Below are 18,638 nucleotides of genomic sequence, written 5' to 3'. Positions count from 1 at the left end.
GTCCTCTAGCTCTTTAAATTGGCAGAAAAGAGACTGTGAATCTGTGAGGTTCGTCTCAGAGCTGAGGTGATGCTGTTCAACGATGGTGTTCAGACTCAAGCCTTGAGCTCTCTGGGATGTTGTCAGGATCAGTGAGGAAATAGATGCTATGTCAAGAGTGCAAAGAAGTATATACATCAAGGGAAGGAGAATACTTTACTCAGAGAGAAATTTAACCTATGTTGTAAAACTTTATCATTTGCTCTCACTGGGAACCATTGTAAATGTCTTGTGACGTGGAATGAGCATCATCATACTAAGAAAAGTAACTATGACTGTGCTGTATTAAAAGGTCACTGTAGTTAGCTTATACTATGAGATTAAAGTTTTATCAGAATGTATGGATGCTGGTCAAAAATGAACAATGCCTAGCAAACAGACTATATTTCTTGTACTTCCTCCATTTCCACTGAACTATGTAATATATTGGTTCATGTCTGGTTGTTGGCACTCATCTCAGAGATTTGGTGGTAGAAGATAAGAGTGGTAATAATATTTGCCTCATGAGATTGGTTTTTAAAGAGTTCTACAGATAACCCAGTTTTAAAATCTAGGATAGCATGATCCATGCATTCTATTCTCATATTTTGTTGCTATCCATCACTATATCCTGTGTACAATAGAAACTTCATAAACACTTGATAGCTAGTGCATGGCAATTTATTTGATTCAAGTCATGATGTCAACAGACATTATATAAAAATACATATAATATTTATATATAAATTATTGTTTATCATATATATATATGATTTCCATTTAGTCAACTGTTCATTTAGTATAAATTTACTAAACTTTTAGATTTCTACCTGTGCCAAGATTTTTACTCAGGCCTGGGAGGTATTAAGTTGTTCCAACATTGAGAATGAAGTTTGATAGAAATTATGTAATATACTAATTTAAATACATATTGAGCAAACTATGATTGCTTATTCAAATGTTAACTTATTTAGGGGTTACTGTTTTGTTCTGGCATGAGTATACTTAGGTTCAAAAGAAAAGACACTGGAATTGGAAGCTTAGTTTTCTGTGGAAACATGTTTTCCACCCATTCTCTTTTTTGCATTTCTTTATATTATCTGATTTTATTTTGTGGTCTTATCTCTTGATAAATTAGAGTTTATAAATCTTTCATTTCATCTCTAAGGAATTTTGGTGACTCCTGTGTTCTCAGCTATCCTGGTAGCCCAGGGAAGCCATATGGCTAAACTCAGGCCAATAAGATGTCCTCAGCATTGGGTGCTAAAGAATGTCATTTAAAGGGAATGGCAAGTTACTGGCTTCTTTCTCTATTCTCTGACCTAGAACACAGATTTGATATGTGGAATCCTGGCAGCCATTTTGGATTATGAGTACAAACACTACTTTTTACAGATGGAAAAGCATTGAGAAAACAGGAGCCACTATATCAGCTTGGGATTTCCACCTTCTGATTTCTTCATGAGAAAGAAGAATAAATTTTTATCTTGTTTAAGTAATCTTGTTTTGGATTTTCTGCAACATGCAACTGAACCTAATTCTAATAGACACCAAGCATCTTCTGATTTTTTGCCGACAAATATTTAGAAATCCCTCTGTGGAAAAGATCTAGAAAATTTAAAAATTCATGAAGAAATGTTCTTCAGCATTGACAGCATGGAATAGAGCCAGAGTTTCTATTCTATTTAGTGGAGGTCAAAGCAAAGGAACTACTTCCCTACCCGGTGTTGGAATACTATCTACAAGGGAGTTTTGTGACTTTGATAGAAACAAGGCGAAGAAATCTTGGACCTTATGCACAACTTTAGAACTTGGAGAGACTGGGAAGGGTGAAGAATGATGGAGAAAGCAGCATTTGGGGCCCTCTTCCCACCAACTGTCAGCAGAATTGAGGTAAGAGTTGTAGGTGGTTGGATGACCTGAGCAGAAGCCTCCAGAAGCACTGGTGGCAGTGATTCTGGAAAAATCATTTCCTGAGGTTGAAATGACTTTAATTGATGCAGCAGGGAGCTGCATGGAGAAATGTGACCTGGAGATTCATGGAGGTGGGAAGTTACATCAAATGCTGGCTCCTGTAATGGCAATGATTACAGAGGAGCAGCTTCCCTAGAGGACATGTTTCTTCTGTGGTGTGGTGAGAGCTGTGGGCTAGGCCTGTGAACTTCAGGGCACTGGAAGCTAATAGCTGACAAAGACGGCAAAGGAACTCTCTTTCACCACAACTGCTCCTGGATCATTCCTGCTCTTGGAAGAAAGCTGCCCCATAGCTGGTCTAACCTCAAAATAGCAGTTTCATTAGGAATAGAGAAGAAATCCTCTGTGTTGAAACACCCTACCCCCACCTGCACCTTCTCCCCAAGCATTTTCAAACCTCATCTCTGCTCCTATGTCCTTCAAGCCCATCACCTGGGAGTCTTAAAGGTGTCCTCTAACCACAAGCCAAGAAGAATCTCCCACCATATTTCTAAGGGCATACCGTAAGTCCTTAATAGGCTTTTTACTATTTCAATATGAAAAACTAGAAAAAAAAAAAAGGATCCTGTAAATAATTCTTAATCATAAGGAAATGAGCACATAGTTAAATAATCTAAAGAAAGAACATATTCTGAGTGTGTTCCTTTTGGCTTTCCTTTATTATAAATTTAAACTTTTATCAAAGTAATATATTTTGTAACAGTTTTAAAAGTCAGCTGAAAGACTTATAGTGCAAGTCTCCTTCTCCTCAACACCAGTTCTCATTCCTCTGAGGAAATCATTTATGACTCTTAGTAGCTACACCCAAATTTAACAAATACGATTATGCTGTAAACTTTTTAAGTTTAGATAATATTTCCTATTATAGGAAATATTTTTTCCCCCACATCTCTCATTAAAATTATATCAACACTTTATGAACTAGTATTTACATTATGATGATTATATAAATGTCCACAGTTGAGCCACTTTTGTACCATTTCCTTTGTATCATTTTTATCATTTCCTTTCTTAAGCAACTTTTTGTTTTGGCCAGAGTTAATAATTTCCTTTTTCTCCTTGTTTGCTTGGTCTCTATGTACCTTTAAGTAGTTTATTGCTAAATTCTCCAAGTTTAGAAGTAAATTCATTATTATAGTTAAACAATTTTGGCTTATAGCTTCTGGGCACTCTAGGCTCCTGCCCCCATCTAGGCTTCCCACACAATTGTCATCCTGGAATCCCCCTTTACCATTTTCAATATTACCCTAGTCTTTAACTGTATGGAACTTCCAGTTTCCCGATTTCTATATTTTCCTCTTTTGTGGTTTAGTCCTTTGTTTTAATGGAGCCCATCCACAAACAGCTTCCTGCAAAAAAAAAAAAAAAAAAAAAAAAAAAAGGAGTATTAGAGGAACATTTTTTGAGAATTTGACCACTTAAAACTATCCTTATTCTGCTTTGACATTTAATATATAATTTGACTGGAAACAGGATGCAGACTTGGAAATAACTGCCAGCAGAACTTGGAAGATCTCACTTTCTTATCATTTAGCTTCCTATGTTGCTAAGTCAAATGCCATTCTCATTCTCCATCCTTTTGCAGTGACCTGTTATTTCCCTTTTGGGACCTTTAGGCCGTTTTCTTTATCTTAAGTATCTTAAAATTTCACAGATAGTCCTTGTAGTAGGTCTGTTTATTATGCTGGGCACTTGGAACTTTGTAATCAAGAAACCCATTTTTTCTTTCTTTTTTTTAGATATGGCAAATTTTATTTATTTATTTATTTTGATAATTTCTTGTTCTTTATAATTTTTTAATTTTCCTCCTTGAATTCCTATTATTTTGATGTTGGAACTCTGGGACTCCCTTCTCTGATTTTATTAATTTATTTTCTACTGATTTTCCATCTTGTTTGCTTCACTTTCTGGAGATTTCCTTGGTTATCATCTCTTCTTTTATAAAACATTTTTATTTAATTGTTCCCTGAGAATTCCTTTAAAAAAAGCCAGTGTGTTATTATTTCATGTTGGAAAAATCTTCTCTGATTACTTTGAGACTATTAATACAACTATTCTTTAATTTTTCAAACTTTTTTTTTTGCTCACTGCATTGTCTTTGTTTCCTCTAAGTGTATTTTATTTATTTTGGCTTGTCTTTCCTGTTAGAGCCTTTTCTCAAATGTGTGGTGAACTTTGACCTTATGTTCATATTTAAAAAGAAGATTGGAATTTGTATATGCAGGGGCCAGTCAGTCAGCTGGTGGCCTGTGAGCGTCATTATCTGAAGGTCTTTTGGGGGGAGCCATTTTTAAGGAGAAAGTCTCTCATCTCTTGCTTCAGCACTGGAGGTCTCATAGCTCAATACGTATTGTTTGTTTGGATCCCCAATCACATTTTCAGAATGATATCTCACCTTTACTCTCAGCTCTGTTTGAGGACCCTGACTCTGGATTTTCACAGTTTTTGTTTCCCCAGGGAGATAATCTTCCTAGGGAGGGTACTCTAGGTTAGGAAAAGGTTCTTGGCTGAATAAATGCAATGTCAGAAGAAATCCTTGCTAAAGGATTTCAACCATTTCTCTTGTTTTTAACTTTTCCTTTCAATACTGTTTTTAGAAGTACCTGGAATAATTATCTTATGATATTTTCTAGAGTTGAATAGTACAAATTATCTTAATGGTTCATTTTATTCTTGTTTTCCAGTTTTAGGTCTCTCTCTCTCTCTCTCTCTCTCTCTCTCTCCCTCTCTCTCTCTCTCTCTCTCACACACACACACACACACACAACACACACACACACACACACACACACACACAGAGACAACTAGGATCATACTACTTATACAGAAAATCACATTTTAAAATAATTATTGAAGAAAACAGAAATATATTTTATAAACTACTTAGTGGTCTTGCAAATATTGGAAAAAACATAGATTCTATAAAATAAAACTTGTAAGATGAAGTGATAATACAATAAACAGATTTGAAATTGGAACTGGTTTAAAAGGCAAGCAGAAGTTCCAAATGAGTTGTAAAAAAAAAAAAAACTATTTTAAAATAAACATTTAAGAATAGTTCAAAAATGCAATAAGAGAGATAGCACTATAGTAAATCAAATTAAGTATAGAATATATGCTTGATAAAAATCTCCCAGAATGCAGAGGTAAATGACAAAGAAATAAGGACAATCAGAAATGAGGTAAGTAATTTGGAGGATATATTACTAAGATCTTTCTTATAGAGAGTGAGTGTTACTGAAAGGGCTGTCAGAATAAATAGAAGGGAAGCAATATTTTTTAAAAATTAAGTAACACTTGGCTGGGCTAGTGAATAAAGTTCTGGAATTACAAACTAAATAAGCTCAACAAATACTAGAAAATATTAGTGAAAATAACCCAACAAATAGTTGTATCTGATAAAAGTCTTCAACTTCAGGAGGAGAAAAAAAAAAAACAAAAAACCAATCTGACAGCTTCTAGGCAGGAAAGACAGGTCATCTACAAAAGAAAAAAAAAAACAACTCAAAATATCTAGCATCAGATTTTTCCTTTGCAGTAAGAAATACTAGAGGACTAGGAAATGTTTTCCTGAGAGTTTTAAAGGGAGAAAAGATTGTAACTGAAGATTTCTATACTATAGCTATGTTTTATTCACATATGAAAGTATAGAAAATCTGATTGGATACGTAAGGACTCACAAAGCATAAATTATATGTATACTTTCTTTTAAAAACATACACAAAGTCTTCCTAACAACTAAGAGATGAATACACACACACACACACACAGTGTAAAGAATAAATAACTAATGAAATATAAAAAGATGATAGCCAATATCATAAAAATATAAATATTACTATGGTAAATTAAGGAAACTAAAATGTTAATTCTAAAAATGTATATATTTTAAAATAAGAGTGATTATTTGACAGCAAGAATCTAGACCTCAAATCCTGGACTATAACACAAAAATTGATAGGAAGAAATAAAAGTCGTCATTTTCTCATCTTAGAAATCTGTTTCTATCTAAAGTTAATAATTAGAGAAAAATAAATTATTAAACAGCTGAAAAATATAACAACAAGTGGGAGGTTAATTTCTTATAAATAACCAGAGGAGAGAGAGGGAGAAATATAACTTGAATAAAATAGAAAACAAAGAAAAAACCAAGGAAGGATTAAAAACCAGAAAACATCAGAGTGACAGAAGAAAACTGTAGGGAAATATATGCATTACTGGAAAACTATTCCTTGTTTCCTAATAGCACACACTTCTAGTATATTTAATTCTTGCCTCTCATTATCTTTTATTTATTTTACAACTTTAAGTCGTAGGTGACTGATAGCAATGCAAATTAAGTCTTGTCTATAAACACAGAAGTTCTGTCCTAACCTGGTCAAACTGTCTTCCTGGTCCCCTTCAAAAAACAACAACAACAACAACAATTTGCCTTTATTTGCACATTCTTGCCAATATTTCTGATCTATAAATGTGTCTGTTCTTCAGATTCTCTTTAGAACCGGTTATGACATCTGCCTGGTTCCCTCATGAGTTAAATAACATTAACACGTGTTCATTTCTGTATTTGTGTGAGAGTAATTGTTAAACTTTTTGGAAATTTTTCTTTATTAGCAAAACTGATCAGTTCTGATTAGTGTAAATGGTTTAAATCCTGAGCAGAAGAAGAACAAAGAAGGCAGAGAGAATTAAAGCAGCATAATAATTTTTCCTGTGTTAAGTTACTCAATAAAGTAAAAAAGTAAAACTTTGGGCAATAATATCTCAGACAAGTTCAGACACAAAACATGGTTAGCAATATTAGTATAAGACTGAGGAGAATTTAAGTTGAGTAATAATAAATAGGGTAAAGAAAGTCAATGTAAGTATTTAAAATTTCAATGTGCAATGAATGTATAAGTTCTAAAAGTATAATTGAAATAGATAATGCAGGAAATGTCCAAAAAAAAAAAAAAAGAGAGAGAAATGGTTAGATACTATAGTCGTGAGAATATTAGACCTCTCTACCTGATGCATGTAATAGGGAAAATAAATAAATAAAGGTCCTGGTGGTATAACTGACAATATTGAGTTATTAGTCATATACTGAACTTTGCACTCTATAAGTGGGTAGACGACATAGCTAAAAGGTTTCCTTCTTGCAGAGTCAGTTTGCAGTGCCCAAAAGTTTGATGTGGCCAGAAGAACGCATCATTGGTTTCGTTTAAAACACACACACACACACACACACACACACACACACGCACTCAATAGACATCCTTATTATATCCTTGAATCTTAATATGTCCTTGACTTGTATCCTTAACTCACTCAACTTGACTCCCATTAAAGCCTGCCTAAATGATTGATAGATTGATAAATAAATCCAAGAGGTATTATTTTGAAAAATTAAAATAGACAACCTCCTAGGTAATCTACTAAATTAAGAACAGAAAATAAAATGACCATGATTACATTTATTTCTTATTTAATTAAAAATAAAGAAAAATGATATGTATAATGATTTATGCAAAAGAAGCTATGTTAGAGCATAGGTTACAAGTGATAAAATTGAAATAATCTAAATGTTTAAGAAAAGGCTATTGTTTTATATTTTATATTTAATCAAATCCTATCCTGCCCTAAAAAAATATTGTAGAGAAATAGTAACATGGAAAAAGTGCACAGTATATTAAGTGGAAAAAAGATGACTGCAGACAAAATGCAGGGTATAATTTTACATTTGAAGAAGTGTAAATATATGTGTAAAATACGCATAAAGTATATGCCATAATATTACAAATCAATTTTTTTTTGAGTAGAGAGTAGAGATTGAAAAATTTTTGTATGCTATATGTTCTAACTTTAGATTTCAAAGATATGTGATGAAATAAGTAAAAATTTTGATATCTGTTTTAGGAATGTCATCTATTTTCTCCCTGCCCACTCTCCTTTCCCTAGGAGTTTACCCAGGCAGTTCATGAATGAGTGAGTGGGACCCCTGAGCTGACAAGGCCAGGGCTTGTCAACATGTCAAGCTGGGCTCATTAAGTCCTCTCTCCTGAAGATCTCAGATTGGGATTCAGAATCACCAGTCACTTAACTGTGAGGATAAGAATCATACAAACAGACAAACCTAGGGAGCTGTGGGCTCTCATTTGAGTGTGGCTATTCAGAATTCATTTGCACTGAGCAAGCAAGAGAGTTGGTTTGCAAAAAGATAATCAGTAACAACGACGTATGCCATTTATCGTATGCTCATTATGTGATAGGCCTTTTAAGTATCCTATATGAATGAACTCATTCATAGGCACATCAAACCTTTAAGGTAGATACTATCGATCTTCCCATTTTATCTGTGAGGAAAACAAGGCACAGAGAGATGAGATGAGTTGAAGAACAGTACAGAGGGTAGAGAGATGAATGACCATGTGGTCTCAGAGAAACAGGAAAGAGTTGCTCCCTTTAGGCCTCAGGACTTTACAGGTCCTGGTTCTGGTCCCTTGTTGGCCCTGGTTATATTCCCTGCAATCTGTTTCCAAGAGATTACTCTGATTCCTTAAACTGTCCTTCACAAGCTTGAGTGGATACCGGTTTCTTGCAGTCTGCCAACCCATGGCTAAGAGGGAATAAATACTGTGGGTGACTACATATAAAATGTCTTTGCTATCTATGAATTATTTTCATGTTATCTTTGAATTGAGTCCAACAGGGAGAATAAAATATTGCTGGAATTCATCACATTCAACTCCATACAATAAGTGGCATGTATTCTCACAACTCACAAATAATTTTAAAAAGTATTTAAAATATGCCCATTAAGAAGGTGCTCATTGAAAAACAGTCCTTGAGATGAAATCTCTAGACACTCTTCCTTTTCACCATAAAATGCATATTTATGTAAATGTTTATATACAATTTTAGGGAGAGCTCACATATTCTAACGTGGCTACCAATTTCTGGGGTAGATGCTATTTTTTTAAATGTTGCATTTTCTTTAGTTTACATATTGCTACAATTTTGAGCTAACATCATTTAATCAGTGCATTGAATGTTTTAATATACTCACCTTCTAGACCAGCTTTGTCAGTCTCTAGACGCAAGACAATTAATTGAGGGGTGAAGGGAAGGGAGGGTAGGCAAAAAGAGCAAGCAATCCTGGGAAAGGAGTACAGAGACACGAACCTTAAAAAATTACTTTTAGTGGTAAAAACAAACAAACGAAAAACTTTTGAGAGGTGTGAAAACTGGAAAAGAAATTTCCTTCTCAAATTCAACACGAACACTTTATTTCCTAGATTTTAGGATATGCTGCCCTGTTGCTGCCCTGTGAAGTTTTTTTGTTTCAATGAAAGTTTTTCCTTCTGTAGGTAATTTGTATTTCAGAGTAGTAAAATTATTGGAAAGTTATTGACAATTATTGAAAAACTATAAAGATTTGCCTTAGAGCTCTAGGATGTATTTCCTCTTTATTTTGGTGCAGTAATGTCTGTGTATAATAGCTAGATGAGTATTTTTACCTAGAGTAGGGTTTCCCAACCCCTGGGCCAGTACTAGTCCACAGCTTGTTAGGTACTGGATTGCACAGCAGGAGGTGAGTGGCAGGGTGAGGGGGCGAGTGAAGCTTCATCTGTATTTGCAGCCGCTCCCCAGAGCTAGAACACTACTTCAGCTCCACCTCAGATCATCAAGCATTAGATTCTCATAGGAGCACCATCCCTGGTGCCAAAAAGGTTGGGGATTGCTGCCCTAGAGGATTCAAAGAAAATTCAGTGGCCAAATATTCCGATGAAAAGAGAAGCATTCAGTTAATCATCTGGATGTTTTGTCTACATGAATGGAAATCTGTGATGTTTCCAAATATTTGAAAAAAAATATTTGGGAACATCCAGATGTTTGGCCTCATGCAGCTCAAACATCCCGATGTTGGACCCAAATTCTCCCATTTCCAACCGGATGTTTCAGCATCAAGTAGACCTAACCATGGTTATAGTAATTCCAATTTGTTAATCGGTGTCCCAGAAAATTATTTTGGGAAAAAACATGGCACACCAAAGTGTGACGGTTATAGATGATCATAAACATTAGGAGTGTGAAAAAAGAAGGAAGGGATTACATCACTGACCAATCAGGTTGAGTCATTACTAATATAAATTGTCAGCAGTAATGTTCTCATGTGGAGGGTCTAATAATTAGGAATAATAAACATAAGCTGGTGGCCCTTACTGATTAAAAGGAAGCCAGTAGCACTTGCATGTTTACAAAACTTGAAAGATGTGGAAAGGGACATCCTCTGCTTTGAAATGAGTTGAAAATTCTAAACTTCATGGAAAGGGGTTAGAAGAGTTCATTTTCCTCCTCTTATTTTATTGGGCTCTTCTAATGTGACCCTGAAGTGTCTCCAATTACAATGTCCTTAAACTTGTGGGAATCAGCCTAATAAAAATACTGTAAAGAAATACAGCTCATCCCGCAGCTGTGGGCCGGCTGTGTAGATTACCATGGTGCAGGAGTGAGAGTCGGCCTCCAGAAAGCAGATTCCGTTTTCGACATGGCAGTAACATGAACTTGAATGGAGGCGTTAAAAGAGAAGACAATGTTTTGATTCTGATTAAGATTCTAAAATCTGATTTTTAGCCAACTTGTTTTGTTGGCGGAGAACAGCAGTGCCATAAATAAAATAGCCACAGATGGGGCTGGATATCTGTTATGAACAACCATCAAGCAAATGCTTTTATTTTAATTGATTGATACTGAACAAAAGTAGTATTCAGCCAAAACCTTATTGCTGGTCCTGTTGTAATTATTTTTTTAACCAGTTCACCACCGCATTCCAGGGGAGTGTCAAGACCTCCTACAGAGGTGCCTGGTACAACGTCTGCACCTGATATGTGTTTGGCTTTGCATACCATGCCTGAAATTGTTCAAGAAATTAATCTTTTTTTTTTACTTGCAAAAGCAAAGCTTGTTGGAAATAACCTAGATTTAGTCTGGGTTTCTTTTTTAAAGTGCATAATCTTTAGAGAACCTGGGTTTGGGATGAAGTCAGGAATAATATGGGCTGTCATTGTTTGTAGGATGGGAATGACTATTTCAAGGCCAAAGGTGACTTTCTAAGGAATTTATCCAGAGAGTAGAGGAAGAAGGTGTAGATCTTAAAATCTAAAGAAGTATTTTATATTTTTAATTGCTTTCTGAGGACTTAAACTCTAGTTTAATTTGAAAAAGCATCTCAAAAAATTCGTCACACTAGAAAGTTACCCAAGTGTGATTCAATTAAAATATTATATATGTGCATATATGTATATATATACATATTCATACATGTGTACACCAGTGATAACACTCAGCATTGTTTGGTTTTGAATTTGATAGAAACAGACTTTGGTTCTGAAAATGCTTTCATTGGGATTGGAGGAGGAAATATAATTACAGCACTACACAAATTATATGGACCCAAGTGAGGAGCTAGCAATTTCTTCCTTTGATGAGAGTGATACTTTATACCTTTACATGCCAACTGGAAAAAATTTCCTACAAGTGGTAGGTTGAGAAGTGAAAATGATTAGCATCAACTGGAGAGACCATGGGCATCATTGGGAATGCATATTATGGTGAATAAGAGCAAACTAGAGACAGATGGCTTGGGTGAGAATCAGAACTCTGTTTCTTCTGGCTGTCTGACCTCACGCAAGATACATAACCTCTCTATGCTTTGTTTTCTTCGTCTGCAAAATGGAGATGATATTAGCAGTCCTAGTGCCTAGGTTTGTAGCCAGGATTAAACGAGGGAATATATATAAAGGTCTTAGATCAGTGTCTCCTGTGTAAGTAACATTCAAAGTCAAAGCGCATAAACTAAAGAACATTGAATCAGAAGGTATGTAAAGATCTAAGAGGGGAATGGGAAGCCATACGATATGATGCTGTGATCAGAAATTAAACAAGACATGTTTTGACACTTAATGGCATTCTAAAAGATTGGGCGGCAGCAAGATGTACACATGTGTCCACAGACAATATGGTGAGGGGGTGGGGGGTTGGGCAAGGGAGATCAATCTCACAGCTTTCAATTAGGATCCTGTGGGTGGGGAAGAAAACTGGAGTTCGCAGGGAAGGAACTGGCTGATATTATTATTTTTTTGATGCAGCATTCCAGAAAACATAATCAATGGCACCCGTCCAGTTCCCATTTAGTAACCAAAGAACTAGCTGCAGCTGTTTTTTATGCCTGGTGGTGCCAGTTTGATAGTGTATAATCATATTTGCATAAAGATAAAAAGGAAGGTGTTATAGAACACAGTTAAGCCTATGGTTTCACCATGAATTAAAGGTAATTTCAGACTAATTAGGTATAATTTGTTAAGGAATTCTTCCCGCAATGATGACTCTGATTTTGTAATTACAGGACAATGCTTACTGTGGCTTTCAAGGCAGGAGAAAGCACACCCGAGGGGGTCGTGTCCCACACTAGGCAGATCTAATGGTGCCACAAAAGACAGGTGTTTTGTCAGATTTCAGCCACACACTTTCACACCTGCAACGCATTAACTACAGCAGCAATGTTAATGAAGACCAGGTGCCTGTTCTCCAGCTTAAATGAGGAACTGGCATAAGGTTTGCTGTTTGCTACCTGACGTCTTCCTCTGTATCTCTGAACGCCGGCCTTCTGGTTGACTGGGATGTTGAACAGGGTGAATGGCTTGGGGGTGGCTGTGTCCCAGTTCTTTTGAGTGGAAGGATGGAGGTACTGAAATATTGACCTTCATGTTATGATGGTTACTTCTTCACCCATCTATTGAATCCCTCATCAGTTCTCACCCTGAAATAGGGGGAGAGACTCTCCTGGCACAAAGTATCTCCAGGCTTTCTGTGTTCCACCCCTTTTGTGCAGAGTTCAGCCTCTCAGAGACCTAAAAAGAGCTGAGCTGCACGGTCTACAAAATGGATTTCTGGAAAGTGCTGTGTTATCAGCTGCTACCAGGGAAAGTTTGATTGTAGCTACTTGAGTCTTTGCAAACTTGAAGTTTTGCCATGCTATCAGGAAATGAGTAATGGAGGCCTTGAGCAAGCCTTTTCATTTTAATAAAACACAAGGTTTTCATTGTTTGGGACTACATCATTGTAATGGTCTCTGTTATGAAATACGAAATCTTTTTCTCCCTTAAAAAAAGCAAAAATACAAACAAAAAACGACCCTCAGCAATGGAGATTTTTCCTTATTGTTTTTCCTCTTTTTCTTTGTTTCACTGCTTTAAGCTGCAGTTGTCTTCTCCTTGCGATTTCCAGCAGTTAAGTGAAAAGTTAATATTGTCTCCCCCCCTGCCAAAAAAAAAAAAAAAAAACTCATAAAAAACAACAACAACAAAAAAACCACACACCGAAATTGAAAGTGGGGAATAGAATGGCAGGTCTAGGATCTCAATAGGAGTACAATTATCAGACCAGTGACTTCTGGCAGATGAGCGTTCCCTAACAAAACAAGCTCTTTACCCTGGGAGATGAAAGGATGGACAAATATCAAAATGTTTGACACTGTATTCAAACTCCCAGCCATAGTTAAGTTAGAAAATAACAATATTGCAGACTTTTAAAGTAGCAGATGTGAATCTTGGAGTGGGAGGGACCTCTCAAGCCTGGAGTTCTCTAACTGTTAAGTCCCCAAAGTGAATGCACTGGCTCCCCAAGCAAAACCTTTAGAAACCTGCTCTTGAAGTGACCTGCTAGTAACACAGATCCAAATCATTCATTCTGTATGTTTTTACAGTGTTTTTCAATGTACAATCACGGTGAGTTTGAAAGAATTTTTCAAAAGATACCCAGCGGTACCAAGACGGCTAGGTGGTGAGGTCTTTCCGGAAAGGTAAGATGCTAGCTTTCATATTCCTCTACCCGTGACAAAGCAACCTTATTTTTCAATTTATTTATTTGTAAAATCTGTTAGTGCAGTCTTAAGTTCACAGCAGAATTAAGTTCACAAAAAAATCACATGTAATCTCTGTCCCCACACATGCATAGCCTCCCCCATGATTAACTTCCCCCACCAGAGTGGCACATTTGTTACAATTGATGAACCTGCGTTGACACATCCTCATCATTGTTCACATGGTGGTTCACTCTTGGTGTTGTGTGTTCTATAGGTTTAGACAAATGTATAATGATATGTATCCACGATTATAGTATCATGCAGAGTAGTTTGTCCTAAAAATCCTACATGCTCTGTATATTCTTCTCTCTACCCCCAGATCCCGGAAACCACTATCTCCATAGTTTTACTTTTTCCAGAAAGCCATATAATTGGAATCATACAGTATGTAGTCTTTTAAGATTGCTTTTTTTTTTACTTCATAGGAGAAAATAGACATTGAATAATTAATTTTATAATTAGTTACTTTAAATTGGGATACATGTTATGAAAAGCAAAGTACAAGGTGCATTTTGGAGGACCTGACCAGGGTCAAAAAGGCATCATTGCATAAGTGAATGTAGGTGAGGGGATTAGGGAAATAGAGATCCTGGTTAAGTGGGGCGGTCCTGTGTAGCTCCAGCATCCAGATCCAGCCCAGCGAGTGAGGATAAAGGGGGTGAGATGAAGCTGATGATGTAGACAGGACCTGGCTCATGGTGTCTTGTGAAGCCTTTTGGCCTTTAGTCTAAGAACCATGAAATGTCTGAAAAGGGTTTTAATCAAGGGTGTGAAATGACTGGGTTTTAATTTTTAATGTATCACTGCAACAGGCATGTGGAAAGTGGGTTAAAAGTGTAATAAGAATGTTGAGAGACCAGTTAGGAAGCATTTGTAGTGAGACATGAAAGAATTAATTGAAATTTTGTGTAGAATGTTGACAGCAAAAGATAGAAATGGATGAATTGGAGAAATATTTAGGTAAAGTTAGGAGAGCTTGGTCATTGATGAATTGTGTTGTGCTTTCCCTTTTTTCCCCCTTTAAGATAAGAGAAATTCAAAAGTGACTTTATCTCTAGACGTTTCCTTCAATCTATAGACACAGACCCATCTATCTATTCTCATAGGCTTTCTTTTGCCTTATGTATGACCCTATTGGTACTCTCATAGATCCATATATAATTCACATTGTGTATACCTTCCCCTTGTAAGACTACTCCTCTTTATTTCAGAAGGAAATTCATTTATGCTTATAAGACAAAAGTTCTATTCTCTGTTGACAGTTTTAAAAAGCTTTTGAAGTTCTTTGAGGTATCTTGGGTGGAGCTGCATGAATTCTTTTGCTTTCCTTAGTCTGAAGGAATACAACATGAGATATATTCTGACGGCTGTGATATACAAACTCCCTGGTCTCCCCCACCTTAAACTCCTTAAACTTAAGCAGGTGCTGACGGAGAATAACTAGCACCATGTGTGTAAAATCTTTGCTCTTGATTTCCTTCGGGGATGCAAGCAGTGAAGAACCCAGGTAGCCAGAATCCCTACTTTCTTGCTTTCTACAAAGATTTGTGCATATCTAATCTTAATTCAGGCCTTCCTTTTCTTTATCTCATTCTGAAGGGGATGACGTGATAATAATTACTCCTGCCCCCGAAGAAAAGGACTGTGGTTTTGGTTACAAGAGGACTCAAACTTATCAAGTAGGTTGCAATAGAAAGAGTAACAAAATGGTAATTATAAATAACTGTAGAGATGCTTTTATTGACCACCTACGAGGTGCCTGCAGGCACCTTCTGAGTATTATTATTTCCAGTTTCCTAAGAAACCAAGGCAATGTATTGTTTATTTTAGCTCTCATTTTAAAGCAGCACCCACTCCTTGCCTTTGCAGGATTCTCCTGGCTCTGTTCCACCCTAACTCTAGAATCTAGTGCCTCTTGTGTTTCTACCTAGAACTGTCTGTCCTTAAATATTGTCTCTGCTCATTCTCCTTCAGCCTACTTTTTTTGCGCCCTTTATTTTTATTCCCTTGTGCTCCTCTTAAGGTGATGGCCAAAAAATCAGAGAAAGGAATGCAGTAATAGGTGCAAATTACTCTCTTTTCTGTTGCCTAGAAATTGTCTGGGAATACAGTGAAGGAACACAGGCTGTGCCTCCAAGAGGCAGGCCATCCAGCACCTTGGAACTGTAGTAGGGCGACAGTGGTTTTCAGACTCACTTAGATGAGACTTTGTGGTAGTACTAGCTAGTTAATATGCAGGATTGCCCATGGCTCAATAATCTTTTTTTTTTCTTATGTAAATAAGGTGTGGTATTTAGGTTTCTGACCCTCTTCTGGACCAGGTTTGCATATCCCTGAAGTCTGAGCCTAATTCTGCCATCTCTCCAGCAACACTTAATTGTTTTTAATTATCCCTCCACTGAAGCTGAACCATCCTTCACCCAGGTCACAGCACAGAACATGACTCATAAGTTTTACGAGCCACCTTGTGTATCCCATACATGTGTGCAGCCACCTTTCCTGACCGTGAGCAATCTATCAGGCAGATGCCCCTGCCCCTGACAGGGCCCCGATGCTCAGAACAGGGATAGACTATTCTTGGTATCAGTGTGTTGACTACCATTGTATCAGGAATCTGGGCACTGCACTGGAGACTTGAATTTCAAATCTCAAGATTGCATGTGAATTGAACTTTGAAATGATCTTTCTTTTTTTGTTGTTTTCTATCTTCGAAGGTCATCAGAAATGACAAAACTGAAGAGATTTGGGAATCCCTATGCCCAGTTCTTCCTCTGCTAAGCCGTGAGTTCTCATTTTGAATTTCTACTGAAATCTCAGGTGTTGTGCCTGAGTCCTCATTTGAACTCTAGGTGTTTGTGGAATAAATGAAAAGCCGATATTGATGGACAGGTTGCATAGCCAGGGTCCTTACTTATAAGTAGATTTCGCAGAAACTTGTCAGATCCAAAATGTATTTTCCACTGGCCTCACTCAGCATCTGAGATATATTAATTATTTCCGTCATTCTTTGGTCTTTAAGAGTACAGCTTGGAGAAGAGAGGTGGAGCTTACCAGTCACAGGAACTAAATGGCTTAATTCTGCGAATTTTGACTTTTTCTCTGTATCGACCACAAAGGTATCTTGGAATATGCAGCTGTTATTAGGGAAGCATGCTAGGTAAAGACATACTGGTGGATATACCTCACTCCAGATAAACGGATTAGATGAGCCAGCTGGCCCAGGTAAGAATAGTGCTTCCCCAAAAGGGGTACAGTATCATAGATGTTAAGTAAGAGAGTTTGGGGAGGTCACTGAATGAGTGCTTTTTTAAAATTATTATTATTCTAGCCTACTATTTCCTCAAGTATTCTCTTCTGTTGTTTGTCAGTGATATGTTTTCTATTTTGTAGTGATGAAAAGTTTCCATTAAAAATGCATGTATTTAACTTTAAAAAAATGAGGCAGTAAAAGAAAAATGTTAAGGGAATGATGGCATCAGTGTTAACTGGAAACGTAAAAAGTCACGAAGGATGGTACGTGAGTGATCAAATTTTGGAACTAGTGGGAGAGATGATGAGGAGCTTTGAATAAGGAGGGAGTCCTGGAGAGCTGTAGGTGGTAGGGCATCCAGTGGAGGATGTTGGCTGGGCACGAAGTACATCAGAAAGGTATCTACACCTTCCAGTGAAAGGGCATCTAAAAGAGTCCCTAGGGGACTAACATCTGCAAGCATGTTCCTCTTCTAGCGTTGCATTGGTTTCAGATGGGAGTGGAGCCTGGTGAGGCAAGCTCACTGTGATGAGAGAAATCTCCACTCTCCTGCAATACCTTCCTCCGCAGAGGATATGTCTGCACCAGCCCTGACAGCATATAGGACCCCAGGATTTTTTCCAGCTGGCTGCTTCCTCACCTTACATCCACCCTCATTTTCCTATTTCCATTTCCACCTGAGGAAGAGATTCCTCAAGGCTGAATACTTCAGATAAAATGATTTTGACACTGGAATTGCTCTTTGCTAGACAGTCCAAATGTTCTGTAAGGCTTTCTCTAGCTTGCCCCCTTCATCCTTCCAAATGTCACTGAACAAGGGAACATGGCAGAAGCATCTAAAAACTATGGTTCCCCTGGCTATATAGGCATTGGGAATATCCTCTGTCTTTGAGTCCACATACATCTGTGGGAGTGAGTGTGTGTTTGTGTAAAGGGTGAAAAAGAATCTTTGTTGGAATAAAGAATGGAATGCAAAGGATCAGTTAGACAGCCAACTGGAGGGAGTGGGGAAAAGGGAGACTGCAGCAGACTCCCTTCCAAATCAGTAAATGCAAACTGCAGCAGGAGACTGACCTTTTACTGTAAGTGATGTCAGCTGCAAGTAGTAACCTCATGCCATTAATTATAACCCAGCATACCTCTGGCTGGCTCTCCTGTTGGCCTTGGTCTTCCTCTTCCTCCCTCCCTACTACTTTCCTCCTCATCCCTACCCCACTGAAAGGCTCAGGTTGCTGGAGATGAAATGCTTTCTAAAATAATGAGCCTTATAAAGCCAGAGTCCGTTCAATGAATCTGAATATTTTGCAAAAGGGAATTTCTTGTGTTGGAGACTGAGATAGTCTGAGAAACAAGCCCCCCTCCGCCCCTCCCCCGCCCCTGCCCCAGGCTTTTTTCAAATACAGTGAAAACTTAGTTGAACAGGATCCCTAACAAAATAAGTCAAACATTCATCAACTGAGACTGGAATGTAACAAAGCATCCCTCATTCTC

At 37.1% G+C, this 18,638-nt stretch overlaps 1 long non-coding RNA gene across 2 annotated transcripts in view; it reads left to right on the top strand.

The window, feature by feature from the left end:
• LOC107517029 overlaps positions 1 to 18,064 on the top strand; it is an 89,842-nt gene extending 71,778 nt beyond the window's left edge. For both annotated transcript variants that reach the window (XR_004956244.1, XR_001598418.2), the window contains exons 3-4: positions 1,345 to 1,911; positions 16,612 to 18,064. This is a non-coding gene — a long non-coding RNA (uncharacterized LOC107517029). The remainder of the gene's footprint in view (positions 1 to 1,344; positions 1,912 to 16,611) is intronic.
• The last annotated feature ends 574 nt before the right edge of the window (positions 18,065 to 18,638 follow it).

Source organism: Rousettus aegyptiacus, unplaced genomic scaffold (genome assembly GCF_014176215.1).
Source record: "Rousettus aegyptiacus isolate mRouAeg1 unplaced genomic scaffold, mRouAeg1.p scaffold_m13_p_3, whole genome shotgun sequence".
Lineage (NCBI taxonomy): Eukaryota > Metazoa > Chordata > Mammalia > Chiroptera > Pteropodidae > Rousettus > Rousettus aegyptiacus.
Note: the sequence above shows the minus strand (reverse complement) of the source record. Positions and strands in the feature narration are given on the sequence as shown.